We start from the raw sequence: 12044 nt of genomic DNA on the forward strand, positions 1-12044 counted from the left end.
CCAAGGTTCATCTACGCCACCTCACGCTCATCCACTCACCGTGGTCCTCCCTATCAACAGGACACCTTGTCAACGAGACAGCAACAACCTGGCTTCACCTCAGGATGCAAACAATGGTACGACATCCACAAGCTCTGTAGACATTCTATGGATAAGTGTCACGCGAGGTTAGCTAAGACATCGCCCACAATACCCCAAGCGATTGTCGCCAAAATTCCATCCACATCCACACCATCATCCTACATTGATCTCCTACAGGCGCTACATCCATCCACTTCCTCACCTAATACAGGCCCGGTAGCTACCTCGTATGTCACTCAATCGGGTATAAAGTCTAACTCTTGGATTTTAAATTCGGATGCTACACATCATCTTACGTTATCACAAGCACACCTTGACAACCAAACACCCTTTATCCCACAGCCATGGTCCGCACAGCTGATGCCACACCACTACCCATGACCTCTTTAGGTCACATGCATATTAAGCCTCAATTCTCGATCCTCAACGTACACCATGTCCCAAATGTCACAATGAACTTATTTTCAGTCTCACAAATCACCTCACATAACTATACTGCTACCTTCACAGCCTCATCTTGCCTCATACATGATTCTCGTATGGGACAAAGGTTGGGACTGGCCATAATATCGATGGCCTATACTACATGGACAAGCTCATCCTCCCTGTGATGCCCGAGGTTTCACGCGAGGTTGTAGTCCAAGGAGAAACCCAGAATGTCAAACCTGCCAAGCACCAAACACTATGCTACGACATGTTTCCCCATCACAATTACTATCTCTCTAGTGGAAACAACAAATAGGTGAAGGTACAGACATGCAAATAAAAGAAATAGAGTAAAGCCAGATATACACAGAGGAAGCATGAGAATAATCATCAGTGAGCCCAACTAAAATAGAGTAGAAATACCTCTGAGTCTGAAATAAACCTCAAGTACAATGAGTTAAATAAAATATCACTATGGCTCTCAGCCTCTACAAAATGAAATACAAGTCTAGAGTCTAAACATAAACAACTAACTGTGAAGTTCTGAAATAACTACTAAATAGGAAATAGCTAGATGGAATCTATGAGGAAATCACATCAACCTACGACTCTCCGTGCGCTTGCCTCGCTACCTGAAAGAGGGGGGGGGACAACGAGCATCAAAGCGCTATAGCGAGATCATCTCCACCTCTCCCCAGGGGAAGGGGTAGGAGTATATAGAAAATAGAGTTAGTACATATACATATGAAATCATTCATAAAATTCTAACTGGAAGTTAATATTTATGAAATCACAATACGAGAGTTAGTACGTCGAGCGAAATAATCCAAACAAGAAAACTCTCATGTATATACCATGTCTCAAATTATGACTCACTAAATACTAACTCCAAACCCTATGAATAAAAACAATAAACCAAAAGGAAAATACTCCAAACCTCAAACATGTAGAATAAATATCTCATCTCAATTACACTTGGGTAGACAGCTCTAACATAAGAGGGATCTCATCCAGAACAAAAAAAAAAATCAATCATAAGCCATGTCATGTAAGCCACGATCTTAAAGAAAATACCCTACTCACGGGAAACCAATATGAAAGCAAAATACGACAAATAATACTTACATGTGTGCATCTCCTTATGCAATAGTGATACTTTTGTAATATTATTACTCAACCGCTCTGCGACAATAGGTTTTATCTCCCTATCCCGGAATACAGTAAATTGACAATACTTTTGTAATACTCTTACTCAATCGCCATGCGGAAATAGGTCTTATCTTTCTATTCCGGAATACAATAGAATGAAGATACTTTTGTAATACTCTTACTTAATCGCCCTGCGGAAAATAGGTTTTATCTTCATATTTCGGAATACAATGAAATATGCTATGCTCTTCATATTTATCAAATTAAATTAGGACAAAAAAATATGTTGACACCACATATTCTAAACATACGTGCACATATCTCGGTGTGCGTGTCCATAACTGGTGTTCACTGACATCTCATGTGTTATACAACTTATAAACATTGAATCATAACAGTACAAGGTCGAAAGACTAGCTCGAAAACTCAACAATCGAACAAAACATGCACAGAACCACTGACTGTGTGGCAGTCGACCGCAAAAGAACGATGGTCGACCACGACGGGTTCCAGAGCCTACTCAGGCCTCTGTCCTACACGCGGTCGCCCGCCGCTATGGCGCGGTCGACCGTGGGCTGATATTCCAGATTCTTAATCTGGTTGTGTGTGTCGTGTTCACGCCGTGTTTAGGTGATTCAAACATGATTAAAACAACATGAAACTTGCATGAGAGCATGTCTACAGTAGATAAAAACTTCTGGAAACAAACTCAACATATATAGCATGATTATTTGCATAAAATTTATATTCAAAATCCTAAGTCATGCATAAAAACTTGAAACGAAGAACAAATCATCTTTCTTCAGATTAAACCACGTAGATCTTACATACTTCTGTAAATTAGTTCTCAAACTTTTTAACATGGAAAGACCTAGTTTTTATACATATAATACAAAAGAATTAATTTTTATTCATAAACTAGTCAATTTGGCTCTACAAAATATGTTAGAAACTCTTTTAAAACGTTTTAAAAACTAGGAGGAGGATTAGTAGAGATAAACTCGCCTGGGGTTTGTAGAAAAACGTTTAAGAAGTCAAGCCAAGGAAGATCTATAATCCAAATGCCAAAAATTATGCAAAAATCCACTTGAAATCCTCCAATCTTCTCCAAGAATCAAAATTAGGGTTTAAAGGGGTTTTGGTGGCTGTTAGGGTTCTTAAAAAACTAAAAATATCGTGAACATATGATATATATATACCAGAAAACGGATATAGGCTTTAGAAAACCAAAACCAACTCAAAACAGGAATCTGACTTTCTGCAGGTTTCGCGGTCGACCGTGGTTAGAAAACCAAAACCAACTCAAAACAGGAATCTGACTTTCTGCAGGTTTCGCGGTCGACCGTGGCGGTTGATCAGACTGCGGTCGACCGTGGCGATCGACCGGACTACGGTCGACCGGACTACGGTCGACCGGACTGGAATTTTTTAGTTACACATATTTGGCTATTGTGCATGTTTTGACTATTTTCTTTCTCATGTATGAACTCGTTTATATTCAAAACACATGGTATCATACTCATACCCCATTTAACTATATTTATTAAAATAAATATCCATAAATCATTTCAAAACACATGGTATCATACTCATACCCCATTTAACTATATTTATTAAAATAAATATCCATAAATCATAATTAATCTCATATTAATTATATTAACATAAATTTTTGGGGTTTTACATTCACCCACCCTTAAAAGAATTTCGTCCTCGAAATTCCGCAGTCGCATTGCAGAGATTAATAATATGAGAAAAGCACAAAAAGAGGATAATCCAAACAAGGAAACCCTTACGTACACATCTCGTATCATTAATCTCCCGATTTAAAATATAAGCAATATTTAAACTTAATAATCTAAAATGCGTACATTCTCACTTAACATCTAATTAGACGGAACTAGTACGTTAGGCGAAAAATCCAAACAATGAACCCCCCATATATATACCATATGTTCTGAATAATTAAGAGGTAAGTGTTAAATGACCCATTCTAGCTTTAAATATAAATTTGACTAAACAACACATATAGTCAAATCTATCAACGCATATAAGCACATTTAAATATCGACCTTACCTGTTCAAATAGGTGCGGGTAGTCACGACGAACATCCTCCTCGTGCTCCCAAGAAATCTCTTCGGCTCCTTGCCGGTTCCACTGAACTTTCACTAATGGAATGACTTTGTTTCTAAGTTTTTTATTCTCTCTAGCAAGAATGCATACCGAAATCTCTACGGTAGTCAAATCATCATGTATCTCAACCTCTGGTGAATCAATCACCCTCTGCCGCTCTTCGTCACGCAAATGCTTCTTAAGCATCAAAATATGAAATACATCGTGTACACTCGACATCGATACCGGAAGATCTAATCTATATGAAACAGTTCTAATACACTCAATAATCCTGAAAGGACCAACATATCTCGGGGCGAGCTTCCCCCGTCTATCGAATCATTGAACGCCCTTCATCGATGAAACTTTCAACATAACTAAGTCTTCGACCTGAAATTCAAAGGGTCGTCTCCACTGATCTGCATAACTCTTTTGCCTACTCTGTGCAGTAAGAATGCGCTCTCGAATCAGTGCCACATTTTCCGTGGTTTGCCTAACTAGCTCTGGGCCAAGTAATAGACTATCCTCTGACTCTGCCCAACATATAGGCGATCTGCAAGGCCTCCCGTATAAGGCTTCATATGGCGCCATCCAAATGGTAGCTTGATAACTATTGTTATAAGCAAACTCTATTAATGGAATATGATCCTTCCAGCTACCTTAAAAATCAATGATACAAGCCCGCAACATATCCTCCAATACCTGGTTCATTCTCTTTGTCTGACCGTCTGTCTGAGGATAAAAAAATGCTGCTGTGTAATAACCTGCTGCCGAATGAATCCTGGAAACTCCTCCAAAAGTGCGAGGTGATAACTGATCATCGATCTGATACAATCGTGTCTGGAACTCCGCGAAGTCGAAATATCTCCCAGATAAATATCCTCGCATATGTCTCTACAGTATAAGTAGTCCTCACTGGAATAAAATGTGCCGACTTCGTCAACCGATCTACTATCACCCAAACTGAGTTGTTCCCCTTCTTCAACTTCGGCAACCCTACAATGAAGTCCATAGAAATATCCGCCCACTTTCATTCTGGAATGGGTAAAGGCTGAAGTGTTCCTGCTGGTCTCTGATGCTCTGCCTTCACCTGCTGGTAGGTAAAACACTTAGCTACATATTCTGTAATATCTCTACGCATACCTCTCTACAAAAAGTATCTCCTTGGATCCTTGTACATCTTGGTGGTTCCTGGATGTACTGTATATCAGGTACGATGTGCTTCATCAAACAACTCTCTCTTCAGCTTTACACTAGCTGGCACAACCAACCGACCCTTTATCCGAAGGCCTCCATCTGCTCCAATGGTCCAATCGTCCTTGGGCTCTTTGGAAATCTCCTCCTTTCGGATTTGAATCCAAGAGTCCTCCAACTGAGCTCTGACTACTCTGTCCCTCTAAGACGGCTGCACTGTAGCTCCCAAGTATGCGTTGGTCCCACCAATCTCTGGCCTAAAATCGAACTGGCTAAGAGTGAGAAGATCTCTATACAACGAGTACCTCAAAGCCGCGATCTGATGACGACACTTCCTACTCAAAGCATCCGCTATGACGTTTGCCTTCCTCGGGTGACACTGAATCGCAAACTCGTAGTCCTTGATAAACTCAATCCATCGCCGTTGTCTCTGATTAAGTTCCTTCTGGGAGAAAAGATACTTCAGACTCTGGTGGTCTGTGAATAACTCAAACGGTACCCCATACAAATAATTCCTCCACGCCTTCAATGCAAAGACCACTATTGCTAGCTCCAAATCATGTGTGGGATAATTCTGCTCTTGAGTCCTTAACTGTCTCGAGATATAGGCTACAACTCTCTGGGTCTGCATCAATACTCCTCCAAGACCCGATAAAGATGCATCAGTGTAGACAACAAAAGTCTTATCAATGCTGGGAATAATCAACACTGGTGCTGAAGTCAACTTAGTCTTTAATTTTCAAATGCCTTCTGGCACTCTGTGCTCCAAACAAACTGTACACCCTTTTTAGTAAGGCATGTAAGTGGTGTGGAAACTTTCGAGAAATCTTGAATAAATTTTTTGTAATAGCCTACCAGACCTAAGAAGCTACGAATCTCTGTAACTGTCTTTGGTGGTTCCCAATCAAGCACGGCCTCTACTTTAGCCGGATCTACTGTAATGCCCTCTCGACTGATGACATGGCCCAAAATCTGACCTCCGATAACTAGAATTCACATTTACTAAATTTTGCATATAGCTGGTATTCCCGCAAAGTCTGCAATGCCAACCTCAAATGCTGCTCGTTCTCTGCCTCAGATCTCGAATAGATAAGAATATCATCGATGAAAACTATCGCAAACTGGTCCAAATATGGACGGAAAACCTGATTTATCAAATGCATGAATACTGCGGGTGCATTGGTCAGCCCAAATGGCATGACAAGAAACTCAAAAAACCTGTATCGAGTCAAGAAGGTGGTCTTGGGAATATCAATCTCCCGAACCCGTAACTAATGATAACCGGAACGAAGATCTATCTTCAAAAAATACTATGCTCCCTACAACTGGTCGAACAAGTCATCGATTCTCGGTAACGGATACCTATTTCGGATAGTGACCTTGTTCAACTCGTGATAATCAATGCATAATCGTATACTCCCATCCTTCTTCTTCACAAAGAGGACCGGTGCTCCCCACAGAGAGTGACTCCGTCGAATGAATCCCTGAGACAATAACTCATATAGCTGGATCTATAGCTCTCTCATCTTAACTGGCGCCATATGGTAAGGAGCTCGGGAAATCGGCGTGGTGCCTGACTGCAACCCTATGCAAAACTCGACCTTCTCACTGGAGGTAATCCTGATATGTCCTGGAAGATATCCTGGTACTCTGAGACTACTCGCATCTCACTCAAATCTGTGCTCCGATCCCGCATTATCACCTCCTCGGCGTATGCTAAATATGTCTCTGCAAACTGGTTGCCTATGGAGTTCACTACCACTAACTCAGATCCATCATAGGCTCGCAAACTGACTGTCTTTGTAAAACAGTCGATACTCATATGGTAGAAAGATAACCAACCCATACCAAGGATGACATCGAACTCAAACATATGCAACATGATCAAGTCTATCACGAACTCAGAATCGTCCAAACTGATGATACATCTCCTACAAACATTCTCTAAAAGAGACGTCTCCCCTAAAGGAGTGGATACCAATAAAGAAAAATCTAATGGCTGCGCCACAAGCTGAAGTCTAACCATAAAATCGAAGGAGATAAAAGAATGCAAAGCACCAGAATAAAAAAGAATACGTGCTGGAAAGGAATTCACAAGGAATGTACCTTCCACCACAGCCCTGCTCGCGTCGTGATCGCGAGGAATAACTGTTTGTGGAAAAATTCGTAGTAAAAGAAATAAAAGAAGAATTTGATTTAAATTCTCTCGATCTCATTTACAATTTGATTACAAAAGAGAAGAGGATCGATAGAGATCCTCTCCTTTGTTTAAAATTGGGTTCTTCACGGTGGCTATGGAGTGCTTCCTTCGAATGCTCGCGTCGAGTTTGCTTCTCGTTGACGATCCGACGTCTTGTTTTACTGGAACGTGATCTTCTCCTCACGATTTGATGTTGTGGAGAACTTAAATGGCAAGTTTTAGAACTCTGAATGAGTTTGAAACTCTATGAAAGAGTCGATTTAACCGAAATCGGTCTATAAGTTAAGGATGAAGAAAGCTCCTGTTGCTGATCTTCAAAGCTCCAGCAATTCCCCCCAAAGATCTCTTCTTTGCTTTCAAAAAGAAGGATGAAAGATCCAGCCCCGAACTAAGCTAATTTCTTAGTTATTTATAAGGGTTTAAGGGGTGTAACTACCCCCTTAATTCGCTCCCAAGTGGGGCTAATGGGATGTAACTGCCCCTTAAATCACTCCTGAATGGAGTTGTGATCTCCTCAGATCGTGAGAAATGGTTTTGAAACCGTTCAGCTCGTGTTTGAACGAGTCAAACGCAAAATCCGTATTCTGGTATGAATTCTGCGTTCAAACGCATTGTCTGGAAGCTTGAACGCAGTGTCTGAAAGCTCGGGCGCAGCGGCTGGAAGCTCATTTGGCTGTTTGTTGGAAGCAGCGTTTGGCAACGGATGAAAGTTGCGTTGGCAGCTTTCGGAGGTTGCGTTTGCGGCCGAACATGAGCTGTGTTGGCAGCTAAATCTGAGCTGCGTTTGTAGCGTTTGGAGCTGAATGTTTGCAGCTCAGTTTGACCTGCGTCAGCGCTCAAATTGGTGTTGCGTCTTGATGATGGTACGCGGGGAGGACTTCCACGTCTTGGTTTGAAGAGACCGTCAATTTGTAGTCTTTTTCTGTCAGAGCGTTGCAAAGATCGTCATTTTGTAATCTTTGCTTTAGCTTTTTGATATGTGAGAGTCGTCAGATTATAACTCCCGATGTTGATTGTGAAGGTGGTTGATTAGAGCTTTCATCAGTTGTTGTGAAGGTCGTCAGATTATAACCTTCATCGATCTACATGAAAGTCTTCAAATTATAGCCTTCTGGAAGTCGTCAGATTGTAACTTCCATCATTGGTGTTTGATGGGGAATCAGCTATCTACAGAACCCCCTCCAAAGTATTTCGAATTTTAAAACTGGGTTCTTCACGGTGGTTGACTAGGACGAATTTTTGAAATACTTTGGATCTCAACTCTGATCTTGGAGCTTTTGATTCCTTGTCATAAAGGAGTTGTTCTCTGCACCCGCTTCGAAGGCGTCTTGGTTGAAGGGATTTTCCACGTAGGACCTGTGTGATGATGAGCTTCAAATAGAAACTGTAGCAACGGTACAAGCTACTCATGAGCAGAAGCTATCAAACGTCACGTCACGGCTCACTTCTATTAAGCTGATAGGCCTGCAAACATACATAGGATTTTTGGCAAACCCTCAGCCATCAACGGATTTGATAAGCCTTTACCGACTACCATTTGAGTCGGGCTAGTATGTGAATTATTTGAATCCGTTTCACATGTAACGTTGTGCTAAGAGAATGAACCCTCTTAGACTTAATGCTATGATTTTGAATACATAGACCTTGTCACTTTTTCTTCCTGTGTTACTTGAAACACTGAAAGAAAGTTGGAAGCTCCAGATGTGTAATATTAACTTGGCATGAATTTTCACTTAGAGTAAAATTCAAATTTTTTTTATTATCACTAGGATAATTCCAGAAAATATTTAATCCGCTGGGATTTTATAATGAAAACTTTCTATTCTTGTTGAAAAAGTATTAATAAATTCATTAGGGGGTTTGACTGTTAGAGGTGTGATGTTAACCTAACAGTATTTTTATGGACCTATCGCTCTATTGACGAGAGTCGATAAGTGGAAAGTGTTACGATCGGAGCAATTTTGAGGACCTATCGCTCTATTGACGAGAGTCGATAAGTAAAAAGTGTTGCGATCGGAGCAACTTTGAGGACCTATCACTCTATTGGCGAGAGTCAATAAGTTGATTTTGTCAGAGGTGTTTGATATTAATGTGACAAGAGAATATTGCGATCGGAGCAACTTTGTGGACTTGTCATCCTATCGAAGAGGATTGATAAGTGGATTGTCAGAGGTTTGGTGTTAACATGACGGGAATTTATTACGATCGGAGTAACTTTGAGGACTTATCATCATATTAAAGAGGATTGATAAGTTGATTTTATCAGAGGTGTGATATTAACATGACAAGAATTTACGTTGCGATGAGAGCAACTTTGTGGACTTATCATCCTATTGACGAGGATTGATAAGTGGAAAGTGTTGCGATGGGAGCAACTTTGAGGACCTATCGCTCTGTTGACGAGAGTCGATAAGTGGAAAGTATTGCGATCGGAGCAACTTTGAGGACCTATCACTCTATTGACGAGAGTCGATAAGTTGATTCTGTCAAAGGTGTTTTGTTAATGTGACAAATTAGGAGTGATGCAAGCTGCATTCATACTCTACGGGGGTGATGATCATCAGAAGTATAATGTTAACTCGACAATGTGAAATATTCGTTACTCTTAATCCAATGGATTCTAAGTAACCAACCCCCAGTCTTGGTTAAGACTTAGAAGGGGAAGAAAAAAAAGGGGTAGACATGACATATTGCCTTATGGGCCACTATCCATCAAGTCGGAATAGAGGCCCATCACATGGCAGGCCGCTATTTGAAGAGTTTGGCTATTAGAGGTAACTGTTAACGTGATAGTTTTATGGACCCGCCATCCTATTGAATAGGATTGATAGATTGATAGACTATCAGAGGTAGATATTAACGTGATAGTTTTAGTAGACCCGCTATCCTACTTGAAGAGGATTGGTGGGGAAATTCGGGAGAATGGACTATCAGAGGTGATCATTAACGTGATAGTTTTGATGGATTTTATGGTTGACAGAGGTATTCTATTAAACATGACAACTCAGAAAATTTATTACTCATAATCAAATGAACTACGAATAAACCAACCCCCAGTCTTGAATAAGTGCAGGGGGGAAAAGGGTAGATATGGCACATCACCTAGTGAGCCACTGCCTAACGAGTTTGACTATCAGATGTGATAGTTGTTGGACCCGCCATCCTACTGAAGGGGATTAGCTTCAGTAGCCGTGGTTTCCTCCTCTTCTGACTGAGAAGATTGGGCTTGGTCCGATTGCTCAGGTTCATCCTGCCTACTTTGTTCTTCAGCTTTGATCCTGACAATAATCTTTTGAGCTTGTTCGCCTTGAGAGATTAGTTGTCTTCAGGAACGACATTCTGCAACCCCTATTCAGTCTAGGAGGTCGGTTTGCAAATTAGGTCGACAGGTCTCCACTAGGGTAGATTGTGTCATACCTGTCGGACATCGCAGAGCCATGTTTTGAAACCTTTTAATGAAGGCTTTGACAGACTCCCTCTTCTTCTGCTTAGTGGTAAGAAGGGTATGGATGGAGACTTCTGTATCCTCTTCAAAGAATCTTGACAGGAATAGTCTCTCTAGATCCGCCCACTTTTGGATACATCTCGCAGGCAGTTTCCTGAACAATTCAAAGACAACTCCCTTGAGGGTGCCAATGAACAATCGAACCAGTATGATATCGTTTGATATCACATTCCCAGTCTATGACTTGAAATGATAGATATGTTGGTTCGATGATCCCGTGCCGTCAAAAGTTTGTAACGTCGGGACCTCAAACTTTGAAGGATAAGGGGCTGCATCCCATTCGGCAGGATAGGGCCTGGTAACTCCCTCATCTTGGAGCTCGCTTCTATTAACAATAGCATTGAGACGAGCTTCCAATTCTTCCATTTTGGCAGACTGGAGATTCTGCTCGTTCTCCGTCTCTCTTCCTTCATCAGAGGAAGATTTCAGGTTGTGGGCTTCTTGATCAGAGGCAGCACCATCAATCACTTTTTCCTTCCATTTACTTGTGTGAAGTCGGGAAGATGTTCTTCCTCTTCGGGAAGATTCTTGCTTGGGTGGCGAATCTGTCTTCTGAGATTTGGCCTTGTCTGCGACGATTTGAGTCAACAGGGCCAAAAGTTCATTGATGACCTCCCGTTGAGATTTGAGCATGGCCTCCTGCTCATCAAGTCTCTTCGTGAGATCTTCATGGTTTCCCGTCATGTAAGCGGAGCTCTCATGTTCAACAAAAGAGCTTGATGATTGGGACTCTGCAATGGCTGAGTGTTCATCATCGGAATTAGTTCCTCTGGCTAACCTCCGATAGTTGACAGGGAGAATGGATCCTGTTCGCGTTCGAGTGCGTTGGTAGACTCCTTCAAACTCGTTAGCGATTTCTCTGACGGTCGGTGAACGACTTATCTCAGAGTCATCGGAACTAGGACCTGAGGCTTTCCCTCTGCCGATCACATTGATAGTGACCCTAGGATATTCGGTCTCTGGAGACTTCTTCCTGTGAGAACGTCGTCGTTGGTTGGGCAAAGCAACGTTCATAAATTGGTCGAACACCAATAGTTTGGCCACATATAAGCAGCATTACCATCCCGAGATGACCGTAGAAATCAGTCGTTCACATTGGAATGAACGAATGACTTGTCACATCAGTCTTTCTCTCGATATAAACTTTCTTAAATCTGTTGTGAAGATTCGAGGAGAATTACTCACTGATCGTGAGGTTTGAATTAGAACCTCCAGTCTATGATTGGACAGGACTGGCTCTTAGTGAACATGAATTTGATTGAGATGCCTTGAATTCATGAACTTCTTATATCCGTCCCTCAATCTAGTCACGCTACGCAGAGTATTCGGGGGTCTAGGGGGCAGCGCGCCCCTGGCCGGGGGGCCCGGGGGGGTGG

This window comes from Asparagus officinalis, chromosome 4 (genome assembly GCF_001876935.1).
Source record: "Asparagus officinalis chromosome 4, Aspof.V1, whole genome shotgun sequence".
Lineage (NCBI taxonomy): Eukaryota > Viridiplantae > Streptophyta > Magnoliopsida > Asparagales > Asparagaceae > Asparagus > Asparagus officinalis.